The sequence below is a fragment of the Varroa destructor genome, unplaced genomic scaffold (genome assembly GCF_002443255.2).
Source record: "Varroa destructor unplaced genomic scaffold, Vdes_3.0 BEIS01000004.1, whole genome shotgun sequence".
In the NCBI taxonomy this organism is placed as follows: Eukaryota; Metazoa; Arthropoda; class Arachnida; order Mesostigmata; family Varroidae; genus Varroa; species Varroa destructor.
In genome coordinates this window covers 36,629,737-36,646,824 of record NW_019211457.1, presented here as the reverse complement: position 1 = coordinate 36,646,824, position 17,088 = coordinate 36,629,737, and the positions used below count along the sequence as shown (strand labels likewise).

The 17,088-nt window shown below is 41.2% G+C and overlaps 1 protein-coding gene and 2 long non-coding RNA genes across 7 annotated transcripts in view; 1 reads left to right on the top strand and 2 right to left on the bottom strand.

Annotated features, from left to right (window-relative positions):
• The window catches only part of slpr (mitogen-activated protein kinase kinase kinase slipper), a 24,367-nt gene extending 18,135 nt beyond the window's left edge, over positions 1-6,232 (bottom strand). For 2 of the 5 annotated variants that reach the window (XM_022801776.2, XM_022801778.2), the window contains exon 1: positions 4,288-6,231. The gene's annotated coding sequence lies outside the window, so the exon portion shown is untranslated. Of the gene's footprint in view, positions 1-2,610; positions 3,126-4,287 lie in introns of those variants that run through there. The other 3 variants (XM_022801775.2, XM_022801777.2, XM_086988023.1) reach the window with 3 other exon arrangements.
• LOC147756144 (uncharacterized) lies at positions 483-8,755 on the top strand. The gene is made up of 2 exons (XR_015327057.1): positions 483-903; positions 3,121-8,755. It is a non-coding gene; the product is annotated as an uncharacterized LOC147756144 (long non-coding RNA).
• Positions 7,493-17,088, bottom strand: LOC147756143 (uncharacterized). Its single transcript, XR_015327061.1, has 3 exons — positions 16,811-17,088; positions 10,464-10,572; positions 7,493-9,801 (listed from the first exon to the last, which is right to left on the bottom strand). It is a non-coding gene; the product is annotated as an uncharacterized LOC147756143 (long non-coding RNA).

Here is a 17,088-nt window from a genome sequence, read left to right as displayed (position 1 = left end):
TTAGACAAAATGATATTTGTTTAGTCGATATACATATATAGCGAACTCCGAAAAAGTCTGACACAAAATAATCTTTTGAAAAAACTAAATTTTCGAGAAAGCGTTAGCCAAGAGCAGATTTAAACAGCAGGTTAGTGGTCGAACTGAACAATAGTACCCTGATTGATTACCAACTGGAATTCTTAGGCAAATAATGCGCGTTCGCCGTTAATGGGACTATGTCAGATAGCACATCACTTCATGAAAGCTAATTCGATAAGTAGCAATGTCTGCTGCATACCCCTTTCATAGATTGTTTATCTGTTATACCTTTACAATTATACTTCATAGATTGATAGAATGTAGGAGCTGACGTAGACGCACAAAGCGATGAATGCTGCGGCAAACTGGCGGAACACGAAGAGGCAAGGGTCAAACGAACTAACAGATAAGCGAATGAAGAGTGGACTAGTGATATCCGTTACATACATTACATTATTTTACTGTGGTGTTCTCACAGCCTTCTCGTCGATGATACAAGACCGGCATCAGCTGTTGCACTGCGAGAGTTTCCCAACAAAGAGAGCTCGAGCGGGTGGAATGCCGCTCGTCTGTTTCTGCTGTCGGCAGTGCATAACAAACATCAGCCGCATAATTAGTACTGTTGCAGCTATTACGATATAAGTTAGAAATGGATTCGAAGTATAGATGCATTACTTGTGGCTTTCGAACAAACTTATTGCAGTAATGGTGCCGTCTTGTATTATGCAGGAAAGAATGGGCGAGATGTCGGGGAAGAGGAAACATTAACCGACTATCGGCGATATAGCCCCTTCGTCTCTGCATACGTAGGTAGCTAATTGTTAAAAGTTGTTGTGCCGATGACGGAATATCGACGCTGGCCGGCAAATAAGCTAGAGAAACGTAAGCTTACAAGACTCTCATTAGAAATATATATATATTTTCCTCCTTTTGCCAAATTACAGGAGTTATAGATTTTCAATGCGATTTCTATTTGCTCGCTTCTTTTCGTTTTCGTAGATTTACGTGCTTCTATGAATAACTGCTAAGAGTGAATGCATGTACCTTTGTATAAACTGCATACGTATCAGCATAAGGCATCATCTACTTCATCGCCATCATTATCATAAACAGGGCGCCACCATAAAGCTGCTGCTTTTCGCCGATGAGGCGTAACTAGGCACGCGCGAAAGCTCCATGTCTCCTGACACGTCTGCTAGCCTTCTACAAATGCGTCGCTGAGGCGTCTTTCATTGGCGGTGACCGATTTCTATGCTACGATTGAAGATGTTATAGGAGCTGTATCGACTGCGTGGTTCGTAGTTATTCTGTTACCTGCCCTAGTTCTCTAGCCGATAGAACGACCGACTTAATGGCTTGCATATGAGTCTTTTCCGAGTTTTAATGTAGATGCTAATAGTGTGCCAACTTCATTGCGCCTCCCTTAGGAAGCTGCTGTTGATGCGACAAGCTCGACAGCAGCAGCAGTAGTGAATAAAGCTGACAGAATAATTTACCGGACCAACAAGAACACAGCAAATGTTAAAAGCTCGCGTGTTTGTGTACGTTTACGCGTCCGAAAGTCCCTCGGTTCATTCATAAATATCTAAAAACGGATACGCATAACGTAAACATGCACTGGGTGGCAGCAGCGACAGCGACTGCAACGACAGGGCCGACAGTGGCCACATAGGCCATGACAACAGTAGCAGTCACGGCAAAACTAGCAACGGCTTTCTTCAGTTTACCATCAGTGATGCTTTTATTCGCCTCGCGCTTGAACTACGTTGTTACTACGTAGAACTCGTCCTTCGTCGCCTTTTCTCTCTGTTTTGTATATATTATTGGTTATCGTTTTTAGGCGGCATGCAACGAGGTGACTGTATGCACGTAACGCAGCTAGTCGCTGTATGTCCACGTTGTCTTTCCCCACGAACCACTCCCTCAGCAGCTATGTCAGCGGCTTAGGGTCGCCTTCATGCGATATTTAGGTGCTTCTTTCTCTCTCGGGGCTACTAATTTCCTCTCACCTTTACTCATCTCTTATTTCTTTCGTTGCTCAGCAACAAGTTAATGGCGCCACCGGCGACAATCATAGAGAGAGGAAAAGAATTGACCAAAGGCAATGGCAGTATATCAGTACCGCCTAACACAAATGTCAACAAACAGCGCACCCATTGAGACACTGTGTAATGTTGTGCGTGTTCGTCTTTGTGAGATGCTTACGGAATCACAGGCGGACATATAATAGTATATTAGATAGAGACAAACGGAACCCTGCGCCATAAGAGTAACCGGCGTAGCTGCGGCTGTCGATCGAATGTTCTGCGACTTGAACCTGAGCGTTGGCTCCCTGTTCCTATACAACTGACTTTATTGCCCCGTCACTCTACGCTTCTATGGCACTATTTCACTGCGTGAAAAGAAAGAGGAGCAGGCACATAGCTACGGCGGAAAGAAAACGCGGTTTCGAAAACGAAATAGTAAAAAAGTGAACAATTTTCAATCATTTATAGCAGATCATTCGTGCGCTATCCGTGCTTCAAGAGGCTCAATGGAGACTAAAGAACGAACCGAGCGATAGAAAAAAAAAAGACGAAATGTATTCACCTCTTTAAGTGAACTCTGACGACGCGAACGTGCCCAGTCGGTGTGGAAGCAGCAGCACTAACTACGCCAGTCTGGTTGTCTGAGGTCGTGGCCGCCACCGCTAATTTATCAATTTGATTCTCACAGCATTTGAAGAGGTACGAGATGCTACCTCGCTCGCGTTCATCTCGTGTTTAGCGTTCATCCGAAAGCTCAATTGATAGCATTTCTCTTCCTTTCTCTGCCGCTTTATCTCTAGCGATTTTGCTTACAGCAAGGGACAGAGAGGCAAAGTTTGTTACTGCTGGGCATGGCATTTTTTCTTTTTTGGGTTTAGGACAGCTCTAGTTAAGATGCTGAGAGGACCAGCTGCGATGGTTTACTGTCACAAGCATAGGCAATGCGCAACCAACGGTGCGAGCGTCAGGTTAGATGCGTGATAAAAAAAAAAGAGACAAAATTAGATGCATGATTTCCAATTATCTATCATGAATAAGGGCTATATGTTGTTTATCCATCCTTATCTTGCAGTTAGCAGTTTTGTGCCGCTACAATTGTATCACCGTCTCCGACTGCTCGTATTTCGCCTGTTGCATCGGGCTACAATTGGAAGCAAACAGCAGAGTTAAGCAGCTTCTCATTCACTATTATTAGTACAGTACAATAACACATAGCTAAACACGGCAACATAGCACCAACAACTGATATCCACGGGCCACAAGGTCACTCAATGTCCGTTTGGTATAAGGCAGCAACTTAGCACACAGCTTCCACGAATTGACACTGGTTGGCGAAATTTGCAATGCGTTCCGAAGCAGCGTCCGTAAGGCCAGCGACAACAACAACAACGGAAATAATGTTAACGAAGCCAACAAAGGAGTGCCGTCGCTTGCAGCAAGAAAAAACCCAAAATAGACATACCCTACGAGTTGCACATCGCATAATCCCATAACAGCTCATTAATTTACTGTTCTCCCAATAACATATAGTTCGTGATGGCTGTAATCGATAACTGTCATCGACGACGACATTATAACAGTACTGATCGACAGTATTTAGAAATTTGGTTGGTATAATTGATTTTATGCAAACATCTGCACCGAATGAAATTTTGCCCTTGACTCAGGAGGAAGAAGAATCTATCAGTTGGAAAAATCTTACAAATCTGTAGCCTGCCGTTACTGCAGGGAGGAGATGTCCTCAGAATCTAATATGAATACGTCACCGTCACAGACCTGCGATTTCATAAACATGTATTTGCATTTGGCCTCTGCCCTCATCTAGTGCTAGATGGACTAGATGAGTGCAGAGGCCAAGTTCGTTAGCGAGGGGCCTGGGTCGTAAAAGTTTCCTACGTGACGCAGCTTTTGCTTAATTAACCCCAGGAACTCACACTCACAGAAACCTATTCTCGCGCCAAACGATTCGCCGACACGGGACACCCGGTAACAATAAAACACTGGTATATTTTCTAAGATTAATATTTTCATCAGAGATATGTGAAATAACTACTTAGATAAACATCGTACTTGTTCCTCTTCTAGGTACAGAAGAAAAAACGTTGAACGTATGAAACATTGCTTACTTAAGGTAGTCAAGGTGTGGTTCCGTGCATTCGAACCAAATCACTACTTTTCTGTTCTTAACTATTTTCCTTCGTATGTGGCCACGTAAAACATTCACCGCATTTTTATTTACCTCGCCAGGGTGTCCATCCAGAGCGACGACTGAAGAAGGTCTTTTCCACTGGTTTGGCAGCAGCAGCAGCAGTAGTCGTAGTAGTAGTAGTAGTAGTAGTTGTTGTTGTTGTTGTTGTTGTCGTTGTTGCTGTTGCTTCTATAGAAGAGAGGGCACGCCCCCGCGCACTGGGACGGCCGTGGAATAATCCTCGTTTTCGATGCGGGGGAGGTATCAAATGCTGTTGCGGCAACTGTGAACGTCGCCCCTCGCTTTTTCCGTATACGACAATAATCGGTATTAATACGTATACTAATATTATCGTCGACTGCGACAGGAAGAGCAGCAGCAGCAGCAGCCGCAATAATCAGTCGACTGCTGGAGACAGCAGCACGCGATGGCAAATAAAGGTTCTTCATTCATTTGTTCATCAATATATCAAATCCTTATCAAACTCCCCTGCTTGATAGTAGTACGTTTACAGATTTGCCGCTTCTTTCTTTTCGCCTAGATTAGAGCTTGTATTCCTGGTCACTGTTGTGTTCCTGTAGTTCTGTTATTTTCGTCAGCTCATGCCGGACGCAGTCCATTCAGCTATGTTTCCCCGCTTGTGCGCCCTTCTGGGGGGCGTCACCTCTCTTGAGCTCGCGGCGCCGTTACCCGCTGTAAGGTTGATTGCTGCTTGCACAGATGAACTCTCCCGGTGTCAGCACTAACAAGCAGAACTGACGGAATGGATTGGAACTTGCTTCCCAGCTATTGTTATTATCGTTAACTAAAATAGTAAATGTCCACACACTATCATAGTTTGTTCCCGTCGAACGACAAAGTTGTACACATAGGCGCACCTCATCATAGAAGTAGCGTAAAAGTACAACTAAAGGCAATCATGCGACAGTGCCGAATTATCGATGCTGCTAATACTACCTCTGTTGACCGACGATGAGTGGAATACGTCTTCTGTGTGTGCGATACATATGTGCTGGATAGTCAGGTCAGGTACGACGTTACTCGCAGTGCAGTGTTGAGTAAAATATAGCTCCTAACGGATGCTATCCCGATACGTGCACATGCACACACATAGACACACATACACACACACACACACAGAGGAACGAGGCTACTCAAAACTTCATTTCACCCAGAGCGCGAGAGCCAAGTGCTGCTGGATTCGTTTCGTTGAAGAATAAACGACTGACTAATTGGTACGTTGCGTAGCGAAAAAACTCAATCACTTTTACACCATTTTACACTTAACACTAACAGTACATTGGTTGAAGAAATGGAAGCACTGAGCATCTTTACCCAATCATCACTGCCCGCAATAATAGCCACTATCGTAACATCCATATCACCACCAGCCAGACGGGCAGCCTGCCTCTGCCAAAACAGCCATACGTAGCGGCAGCTCCATCGCCATAATAGCGATCAGCCGCAGCTGCCCCAACGACACCCTTCTTCTACAGACCACTGCTTTGCCTGCTATGAACAGCAGCATCACAAACTGCAGAAGACGCGGCGGCGGCGGCGGCGACTATGATAGCGGAGCACACAGAGCCTTTAGCACTGACACAACACTAACGAAAAGCAGTCAGCTTCAGCGAATAACACAACAACCTGACTCCTAGCCAAATGCACGGATGCTGTGCTCACGCAGACGATCAACCTTACAGATTCACTCGCTCGTCCATAATAACAATAGAGAAGACGACAGTAACAGTCGATCGATCAAGGCGACTGCCAGCATTATCAGCCCACTGCAAAGCGCCATTGTGCTCAACGGATAAACGCATTGGATGGATGCAGCTATGGGGCAGGCGGGTCGCCCCCCTGGGAACAACTTAGTTTATTTAGGTCGTTTCTCAAATCATTTTCAGTGGATTCTAATCCTTGTAATTGACGAGGCGTTTTACTGTCTGCTCGATTGCGCACGTGAAAAATGAGTTCAAGGGACTGCGTGAGACATGTAATAACGCAACTATACTATCACCGCTTTTAGAACTTTTCAGTGCGTAATCGGGACATGTCTCGTTTCTGTTTTATGTTGAGTTTCTAACAAGCAGCTCACTGATCTACACACAGTTTCTGTTTTGTAAAAATAGCACATATTTGCTCAATGTTATAACACATAATGTGATACAATTTAGTACACCCGGTGGGCCTGGGGAACGGGGCTCAATCTAGGTAATCTCAGTTATTTCATTCTACTGCATCGCCAATCACGAACAGAGAGATTAGTGAAGTGTTTTACATTGTTGATGTAAGGTGAAATCTTCGCATAGGAACAAACCAACGTCATTTGGTGCCATGTCACAGTAATACGAAACACACTACGGACCCTTGAATAAAACATTAATAACATAATGTTATAGGAATGTCAGGCAATTAAATGGGTATGTAGTAGACTTTTCATGTAAACTGCTGCTGTGCAAGATCGAATTTTAATATTTACACTATTGTTCTGGCTATAACAATGACGAGATAGGTAGAGTTAGGCATCTAAAGCTTCGATATGGGTTCACTGGGTCTTGTGCTTCAAACTAGCCCAGTTCTTTTGCCCAATTACGTTTGACTAATAGAAGACGTGACAATAGCTATGTAGGAAGCGAGTGTGAGAGTGAGAAAAATATGATTTGTGTGCCCTGCTGATTTCAGAATACAGGCAGACAGATGTTCACTAATGTTAATCTGTCATTTTAGACCCAGCTTAATGTAGATCGACATGGTGTTGTCAGACAAAAAAGTTCAATGCTAAACATACGTATATCATTTGAAAATAATTGAACTCAGTAGTTGGCTAGAGAATGACGTAGCCAGAAAGCATAAGACGGTACGACTTTAAGAACTTGTTGCCTTCGACTGATGTAGCAACAATGGCCCGCATCGTTCCTTAGTTTTTACATATAGTGCACACTATCTTAACAATTTGTCGAAAAAAAATTGTGACTGTTGACACGTGTGGCTTATCGAAAACGGCTAGGAGCACAAGCGCTAACTGCGATGCTAAACCTATCAAGTCCGAGAAATTTATACGTTACGTCTTTCTGATTACTAAGTGTGTGCGCTATGGTCGCAGAATACGCGTTGTAATAGAACGAATAAGTGAAACAAACTTCATATAAAGTGACACATAGGAATCATGCCCTATACCTAGGGAGCACCAGTTTGAAACTCGATTAAACTGTTGTTACTAATTTTCGCTCTGTAATGTGCAAATACACAATGCTAAAGTAGCGTACAATTCAAAACTTTTATTTTCTACATCCTGCCATATAGCGATACTCTGATATGATACGTTGATAGATCATTAAATAACGATCAGTCAAAGGTGGCCTTGTTCTGTTTTAAACCAAATATAAGCAGCCACGAGAGAAACGAAGTAATTTTCAGGCGAATATAAGCATAATGTAACTCTTTGTAACTCACAATTGAGCGTAACTTCAACAGAAGAAACGTATTGGCCAAACAAATTTGGAGGAATAAACATGTTTCAATAACGCATCATTGAAGATCTAAAATCTAAATAAGTGAGCACTTTCCCTAATTAGCCTCGACCCTTTCCAAGCTTCCATCCAGCATGTGCAACAGCAGATTATTTTATAAAACAGAATCAACAATTATAATTGGTTTGCCATTAAACAAAGTAGCCTATAGTGGCTTTTAGCCTTTTTTCTGACGTATTGAAATATAGACACTTGCATAGAGTAAAAATGTATTGCTTCGTAAGTTCGAAACCCATTTTTCAAAGCATATACCCAATAACTTCTGCCTTACATTTAACATGCAAACAAATTTAATGCAATATGTACTGAACAATTTAATAGTTACATAATTTGTTAAATCAAACACATTTAATAACTCTATCAACTATATGGTAATTATCTTCCTATTAGGATGAACGGCAAATGTCTTCTCCAAAAAAATTGTCTCATAACATTAAAAATTTTTTTTTGTATAAGGTTATTATTTGAATTATAGTTAGAAAAATATAACTCTCACTGTAACGGCCAGTACTGCTATTTGTTTGGAATATTATCAGTACGGAAACAACTACCAATAATGAAACCGGTACTGTTTTTCTACAGGAAGTTTTCTATATTCATCTGCCTAATTCTTATGGGACAGAAATGAATAAACTTGCGCAAGTTTCACCTCGCTTATTAGCTACGTCAAATGTGAGCTTTGCCAAGTTCGTCCTTTAAATTGGTATTTCAACTTAATTAGCCAGAAATGTAATAGTCAACTAATTAAGCTTTGTCTTTGCTACCGGACAATACAATCTGCAACCTTTATAGAGCACTACGTGAGCGTCGTAAACAAAACACTCTGAACTTTCCCTTCTTTACCACCATTCAAAACCATTCAGACTCTACAGATATAATTTTTGCACATCGCGTTTATTCCACATTTAAATCATGTTCTTATCGTCTTTATATTGTATTTCTCTACGAAACCTCAAATAAAAATGTGCCTTATACATCTTGTTAAACTTTGTAATAAAACTCACTACGGTATGATAGACCTTTGCGCTTATTAAGGGCAATTTGCCCTTTTTGGAGTAGAGCCTACGTGCCTGCTCTGCTATTATGTACTATAATACTCGTCGCTAGAAGGAAGTCTAGAGTCATGCACAAAAGCACGAAAAAAAAGAAACAAACATAATTGATATTAAATACTAAGTGATTCGAATAAACAAGTAAAGGCAAACGGGCCTTAACTTAGTTCAAATGGTCGTTTTCATGGGCTAAATCGTAAAGGAAGTCGTAACCCCCGTGTGACTAATCTTAATCGAGACGTTTAACCTAGTGCTGATATCCGCGCGAAAACTTTTAACATTGTTGGTCGATTCGGTTTTTAAGTCACATTATTTGTAGAACAATCTTTGTGTAAATGGACCTTTTTAGCATATCACTACCGTTCTTCTGTTCTGATAGGCCTAATTTGGGATGATTAGTTTTAAACTACAATCTTAAGCTTCATCACTTAGTTAGATTTGGCCTGCCTATGAAACGAGGGAACGGACTGTTGATATTAACATTGGTTTTAGAAAAGGCCATTCGTTACGGCGGCATTAAATGATTAGAGTCAATTTTTGGTAAGAACGGAGGTAGCTGGCTAGCTCATCCGTTAGATGCCATAACTGTGGCCAGTGACCAGACGGGGTGGATGACCTCAATCGCTATAGAAATCGATAGAAGCCCGCACGATGTTTTTTACCATTGAATGAAAAACCTTGTATAGAACGGTGCCGTAGTTGACACGTATTACGTCACCCTTAAAAATATAAAGATGGTCACGCTATCATGACTCTGGGACCAAGAAATGCTACTTAGGTCTTATTTTTTGTCAATTGTTACTTGAGATGACGATGATGATGAGTTGCTCATTTCTTATCCTGATTCTAGCCGTGGCGTCACAGACTATTTTTGAGAAATCTTAAAGGAAGTGATTTCTTCTATCGAACTCTTTCACTCGCAATTTAGAGGAGTGACGTGAACCCTGCTCTGCAAATGATATTGGCCTTCAGCTGGACACCTGTCGAAAGAGGTTCAGGAAAAATCTAGTTATTTATTTGTTCTACTTTTACTGCTAATCGGACCCATTTCCTTGCACCGATAGACAATAATAATCATGACTTTGGTTGCCGATGCAGAGCCCTTATTCCGTTCCGCACAACTGTTGACGATGTTACTATCTCTCTATCCCAATACGAGGTGCACCCACTTTCCTATTAATCTTTGCTGTACACACAAGTTGCTTATTATCTTTATTTTTTTACAAACGCCAAAATATCGTGAACCTTGTGGAACTTTTAGAGATGTCGACATTTCACTTCGTGGATACATATTTTTGTTGTTTTTTTTTAAATTTTATCTCAAACAAGCTTTTTGTAGTAGAAATTTATAGAAATGAAGTAGTAAGTTAGTTAGGCAGTTAAGCTAGATATATATTATAAACACATACAATTCTCAAAGAAAAGTGATTTTTAGTGATCGATTATATACACTTCACACGAGATTCTCAAATTGGCAGCTGCTCCCCTCAATCGTTCATTGGCTTACACAAAGTTAAATATGAAATGGTCTATGATTGGAGATATATGTTTATTAGAGTACAGTAGGTAATGTAATTTTAAAGGACTAGCATCTTAGGAGGTAAAGTAAAATAAAATTTAACAGACAAAAGGCAACATTTACGTTTCTACTCTGCGATGCGCTACTTCCACCGTAGGTAGGTAGGTAGGTCTCGCTTGTTCTTTGGTCATATTCATATTTGACCGAAAATTCCTTCCTTCTCTCAGAGGACCTGAAATGGGAAAAGGCCGAAAAGTGTCACTGTGTGTCTGCGTGTGCATGTACTGACCATTATATAGATATATAAAAGACCATTGCGCTCGTTCTATTACTATGCTGTTCACTTTCTAAAGATAACGTTCGAATACTTGTCTGCTGAAAATGGCCATAGCAGAATTAACGGTACCGTAAAGGTAGGTAGTGAAGAACCTAATGGAACGAACGCGGATTCACAACGACTTTAATGTTCAACGATCCACTTCTTGAGGACATCTTATCTTTTTATCTTTTGGTTACTTTTGGGAAATGATGAAAACGACTGCTATTTGTTAGTCTCTGGACGAAAAATAATGATCTTCGTTTGGTGGTAACAGCTGCAGCTGTACCGCTACAGTTACTGCTGAAGACTACCTATACGGATATCAACTTCAATGGCCGGTCAGCGCAGGGAAACGCGGACCAAATCAATTAATGTGGTTCTTCTGATAACTGATTAAGCACGCCAGTTGTAAAAAAGGGATACGCATTAACAATCATAGCAGAGGCGCTTGAAGCGGGCACTGTATATTCTTATGAACTGGGTCAGTATCCGCTATACATGTTTATTCTATTTAGTGTTATCAGCTGTCCTCCAGGTCGAATATAGTCGGCGTGTTTTGCAAAATAAGCGTTTGAAGTATTTTAACTTGTCTGCGCCACTCGTCGGTCCAATCTGGTAACACATCAGCATATTGGGAAAAAAAGGTTGGGTTCAAGGGCTCAAGCTGGGGCGACAAATCACCGACGCAGTTAGTAACGTTGTAACTCTGTTCACCGAAAAACCCACGGGTTATACGTGAGAGCGAAGTTTACTGTTGAAGCAGTTTTTCCAAAATCCTAATAGCTGATGCGCTCAGCTACTTTTTATTCTGGTCTAACTCATTTACATTTATGTTCCTCTTTCTATTGGGAGAAGGGGGTCTTTGGCGGGTGTCGGCCTACAGACAAATGACTGTTGTTTCCGGCCCGTTCACAGTATTATTCTGTACATGATAATAACTTAAAACTATAGTCTTTGTTATCTGAATGCTTCGGTCGTGTTTAGAGAGCATGACGATATACTGATGAATAGTGCTTTGTGAGTTACATAATGATATGAAGAATATGGTTATATCCTACCTGCAGCTTGCTAAAAATCCTATCAGACAGACAGGGGCTTTAAGTTTCAGCTTTCACGGCGAAAGTTGACGCTCTGTTAACAATAATTAAAATATATTTAGATATCAATATAAGCCACGCACTGGCTCCTTGTATCTGAAGTAGTCCAAAAGATGCTTGCAGTTACTCGGCGCGAGAATGGACTGACCGATAAGTCGCTGACGGTGAGTTGCACATTTCTAAAAACAATAAAAAATCACTCAAAAAAAAAATACATGTATACAAACGATCCGTTTGTTGCTCTGCTTTTGTGCTTAACTTTGTCTACTGGCAAGTAGAGGTAGTTGTAATATCGTATAAGAGGATATCACACGCCTACAGTTGGATGGGTTCTGAGAGTAGTACACTTCCATAAGAGAAAACTGTATGGAGTTAAAAGAGCATCGTAAATCCGGAATACACGCCATTTATAGCTTTAGCTATGCGCAGAAAGTAGATCAGATGAACCTCTGGCAGAAATCTCTGTTGTTTCTATATACGTACGACCCAAATACAAGCTGAAATTTGTGCACTAATTCGTTGATACTTATGTCGTATGCTTCGCGCACTTAACGCTTAGAAACTTTACCATTCTAATCTTTTTAAATGTATAGTTGAAGATCAGGTTTGCTATTCCATGAAAATTCGTCTCTATGGATCTCGGTATACCACCTGTCTTTGTAATACTGATAGTCCGTTTAAGTTATCACATAAACTCCCTTCATGTCGAATCGAATAAATAGAACGTGCTACGTAAACATGAAACTGCTGAATAAATAAATACTTTTGTTCGAACGGGAATTTTTTACAATAAAAAGCATGATCAATTTGTCGCCCAAACGGTTACGCATACGCAGGTCGTGAGGTCGAATATTCCCGGGCAGATAGTCGACCCAAAGGTACGTTGAAGAAAAATTAACACATGCTGCTCATATGATCGATGAACTTTAAGACGTAGTTGCCCTACCTCTGGCCGCTCTAGAAGGTAAATTCGGCAACACTACTGGCCAGCGAAGGTCAGATCAATAATCAATTACATCATTTTCACACGAGCAAAATATATATGTAGGGAGAGAAATAAATAGCACAGATCATGTACATAATCATATATAGCGTCAAAATCAAACACCATTTGTATATAGAGCCTTGAAGTCATAAAAGAATAACGGGCGGCGGCCGCTTATCTAGTTAACTTAACCATCTAGTTCGGTCGATATGTACGCCGACACAAAGCTTATAGCACCGAGCCTGACAAAATTTACATATGAAGTTATCGTCTAGTTTCTGATACGCCTGTGGCCCGTCCACTAGATGACTGAACTGCCAATGGTGTTATGATAAGCTGGCTAGTTTTTGTTTTCCCTCCTTTTTCCCGCCCGTTGTTGCAGGCATCAGATAAACGGCAAACAAGTCAATTTCCGTTATCCACTGTTCTTGACTGTTAATGCATGCCTTGACGTCTTACTGACAAAGCTTCTTCCAAAGTTTTTTGACAAATATTCGACTTTTTGCCACCAGGTGCTATATATATATCGATTCTAAACGAGATGTTCAAAGGTCCCGCTATGAGTTGTTTTAATCTCTAATCCACTAAATCTGTAAGGGAATAAACGTATTTTTTACAATTTACACCAGGACAAAAACTATAGCAGTGCTGACTACTTGCGTTAAACATATACACCTATATATATAAATGTATTTAAAACCGAACGCCTTTTTTGGAGCTGTTGTTCAGACCCTATCTAAATACCAACATGTATTTTAACGATCTGTTTGCATCTTCTAGATGTGTCACTCGCAACATTTATGCTTTTTCAATGTAAACACTATCCATATCTTTAATTTCGCGTAAACCGTTCACAGGCTTATCCCAAGTGTTCCCTTTATATAGCCATTTTGAGAGCTGCAGACTGACGCAGATTTTTTGGGGTGTTGCTTAATAGCGCTTCATGGATATCAATCTTCAAACGCGCTCATTTTCAAACATTATTGTGTACTGGTACTTGTATTTTCAAGCAGTCAGCAGCAACAATGCGATGTGGTTCGGTGCACCACCTTATTAGAAGACGTATTGTTTTCATTTAGACACTGCAGCGTACGACAGTTTTTCAAACTCAGAGATAATGTAAATAAGATAATTGTTTGCTTTCTGGGACAACTATAAGGCCTTTTTCATTAAACGCCACACTTAAAATATAAACATTGCTCGGAAATTTGCTTACCGGTGATTGACCGATAAAATAAATATCTTTCATTCAAAAAGATTGGAAGACGTCATTTTATTTCGTCTTTACTTTGACATGATTGGGCAGCCAACGATATCGATCAAATCTCTTAGGTTTATTGGTTCCGGAAAACTTTATACAGGAATTTTACAGGTAGAGGTTTTCCTAGACAATCCGCTATATAGTATTTCCATCAAACTCCTTTGTTAACCCTCCTCTCTTTCTATATATATATATATATATATATATATATATATATATATATATATATATACACGTTGTTTCGAAATTGCGTCTCAACAGAAAAAATAATTAAAAGAAATTCGCATATATCAAAATATCATTTCTGGTGGCCATGCTTATTCAATATAACGTTACATCTTTAATTTGAGATATAAAATACTTACTAATCCCTATCAAAAATGTGCCATCTTTAATCCGCGGATCCCCTTTGTACTAATCGTAAGCCAAGCGCTATTGGTTAATGTAAAATTTCCCTCAAATACGCCATACGCAAAAATTTCAGCGGAATTAAATTTTAGGGTGATGGCAGAGCAAAAGCCCCAAAAAAGTAAGGGCTTCATAGGTCTGGAAAGTTCAAAAGACTAGCCATTGCAGCTTATTCGGGCAATTGACGATCTCAGCAAATTGGCAATCGGTATTCCTCGTTCCAAAATGGCTAGTAATTTCTGAAGCAAAAACCTAAGTGTATTGAAAATAGCTTTTTAAATCATTTTAATTAATTTTAGATCTTTTTGAATTAAAGTAATATTGTGAGTATTGTGCTCGGGTTCTTCAGAAACCGTATGAAAATTCGCGACAACGCAGACTATCGAATTCAGGTATAAAAAAAAAGCTTTTATTACCAAAATTATTATTATTACGTTCCAAAATTGAAAACAACGTGCTATTTTCCATCATGTCCAGTGACTTGTTGTTTTGTTCCAGAAAGAATTAGCTTCCGTTAAAGCTCCAGGCTGGGCAATATATGCATGACCACTAAGATATAAAAACCCGACAAAATTTAACCGGATTCAGGCGGAGTATATATTGTTTCTTCGTTAGTCACACCTCCTAAGTACTATGTGTCGTTATTATTATATTACTGAACTGTGCCACAGTATCATTATATTGTAGTAGAAACAGTGCCTTTTCTTTACATGAATTCAGCTAGTTTTTTACATTTTTGCTAGCAGTAGTAACGTAATTGATATTTTCATGACTATATGTATTTTTATTATTGAATATACATTTTAAACTTATTGAACTTATGGCATATCGAAGATTCCGTAGCCCCCCTACTAGTGCGATTCATAATAGCCCGTACCTACTTGCGTTTCTGCAGCTCCTAGTTGCAGCGGTCATTCAGTAACGACACACATTTGATCTAGAAGAAAAGTAAAGGACGTCCGAGAATCAACACGTTCTTGCTCAGTGGAACGGTAGAGGTCATTGGTGAGAGAGAGGACTGGCGGAGGTGCAGAGCGATAGTATAAGGGAGCGAACGAATGGACTGAACCGTCCCACTGTGTCATACCTATTTCTGCTCGTCCTTGCCCTTAGTTCCTCTTTCGATGAGTCATAAGTGTACTGATGTGTCTCTTGGTCGTTCTCTCTCTCTCCGTCTGTCTTCTACTCTTCTAGGTTGCCACTCTCGTAGGAGAACTGCTGCAACTATATTATCGATTGTTGCTAGGACTGAGGGAGGGGTTAGAGTCAAAACATCTTGCCGCTTACGCCTTGTTCCATATTGTTTTTTTTTTCCTTCTATTGACAGTCGACTCTTTTCTTTGCGTTCCTAGCTCCTACGCGAAGAAATCGGGACTCTCCACCAGCGACATTTCCCATAGTAGAGTCACAAGCGAATATTAGAATTCAGCAAAGCGAACCGCACCGACGACGCGATCGATACTACTTATAGTCTGCACCCTCTATTACTACTACTACTGTTGCTACCCCGGCTGCTGCTGTTTTTGTCCCTTCCAGCGGTGGCAGTAGCAGAAAATAGCGGCAAGAGTTGTACCGGCAGCGGAAAACACCAGAGGCAATAGGGGTTCCGTTGGTGTCTTCTTCAGCAACGGTGGGAACAAGTGGGAAAAACCTTATGGGAAAGTCGCTGTACTTCTACAGAATGTGCTATTGGTGCCAGCACCGGGGGTGATAGGAGCAGCGGTGGTGGGGGCGGCAGGTTGGTGGAACACTTTACATCGGTCTAGCCATAGATGGAGTAACCTCTACAGGACTTCCAACATCGTTCCGTTTCGTCGTCGTCGTCGTGTTCGTCACCATCTTTAATAGCCTCAAACGTTCACTTGGATCTACCTCCCTCTCTGCTATTGTTGGTACTGCCGCTTCACTTCATTCGAGTCGCATTGGAAATTCAAATGCATTCATATTGGATCCGCAGTGGGAAAAGAAACCGAAGAAGGCATTGGGAGGCTAGAACGGAAGCTCTCGGAGTTGGCTGAAATGGCAGCCAACAGTGCAAGAAGAAGCAGCAACACTAAGCGGTGCCCCAAACCAGCTGTGGTAAAAAGGCAGCGGAAGTCTGCCCGGAAGCTACTACTCGAGAAGTTGGAACACAAAGACGAGAAGTGACTTCTCATACTGACCGCAGCAGACAACAGTGGCAACAAGCAAACGTCAAAGGGACAGCGGGCGGAAAAACGCGAGTTGGCTCAAGCACCTGTAGCGTGGCACAAAGTTTAGAATACATGCAATATGTGCATCGTACTTCAGTGTTTATACGCTCTATCCCAACTATTTGATCGACAACTGGAAGAAAGGGGACCGGACAATGGCTACGAAGGAGTTTCTGCATCTATAGATATATGTATGTGTAATACGTACGTAAGGCATAGCTACCATCCGGCTGGCGCCTGCCTGAAGACTGTAGCAAAACTGTATAGTACGAGAGCTTGACGGAGCGCGACAAAGGTGTTCAAATTTGACGTGCAGTATTATGATCGTGCCAACAATCATCCGTTGCGTGCAGGCCGATGGCGACGAACAGATGAGCAAGACGCAGCTAGGTGGCAGTAGATGCTGTTGATGATGATAGGTAGCCAGTAGCTATGTAGTAGCTAGGGATTGGGCCGACCCGAACGAAGCACACCGCTTCAACACAT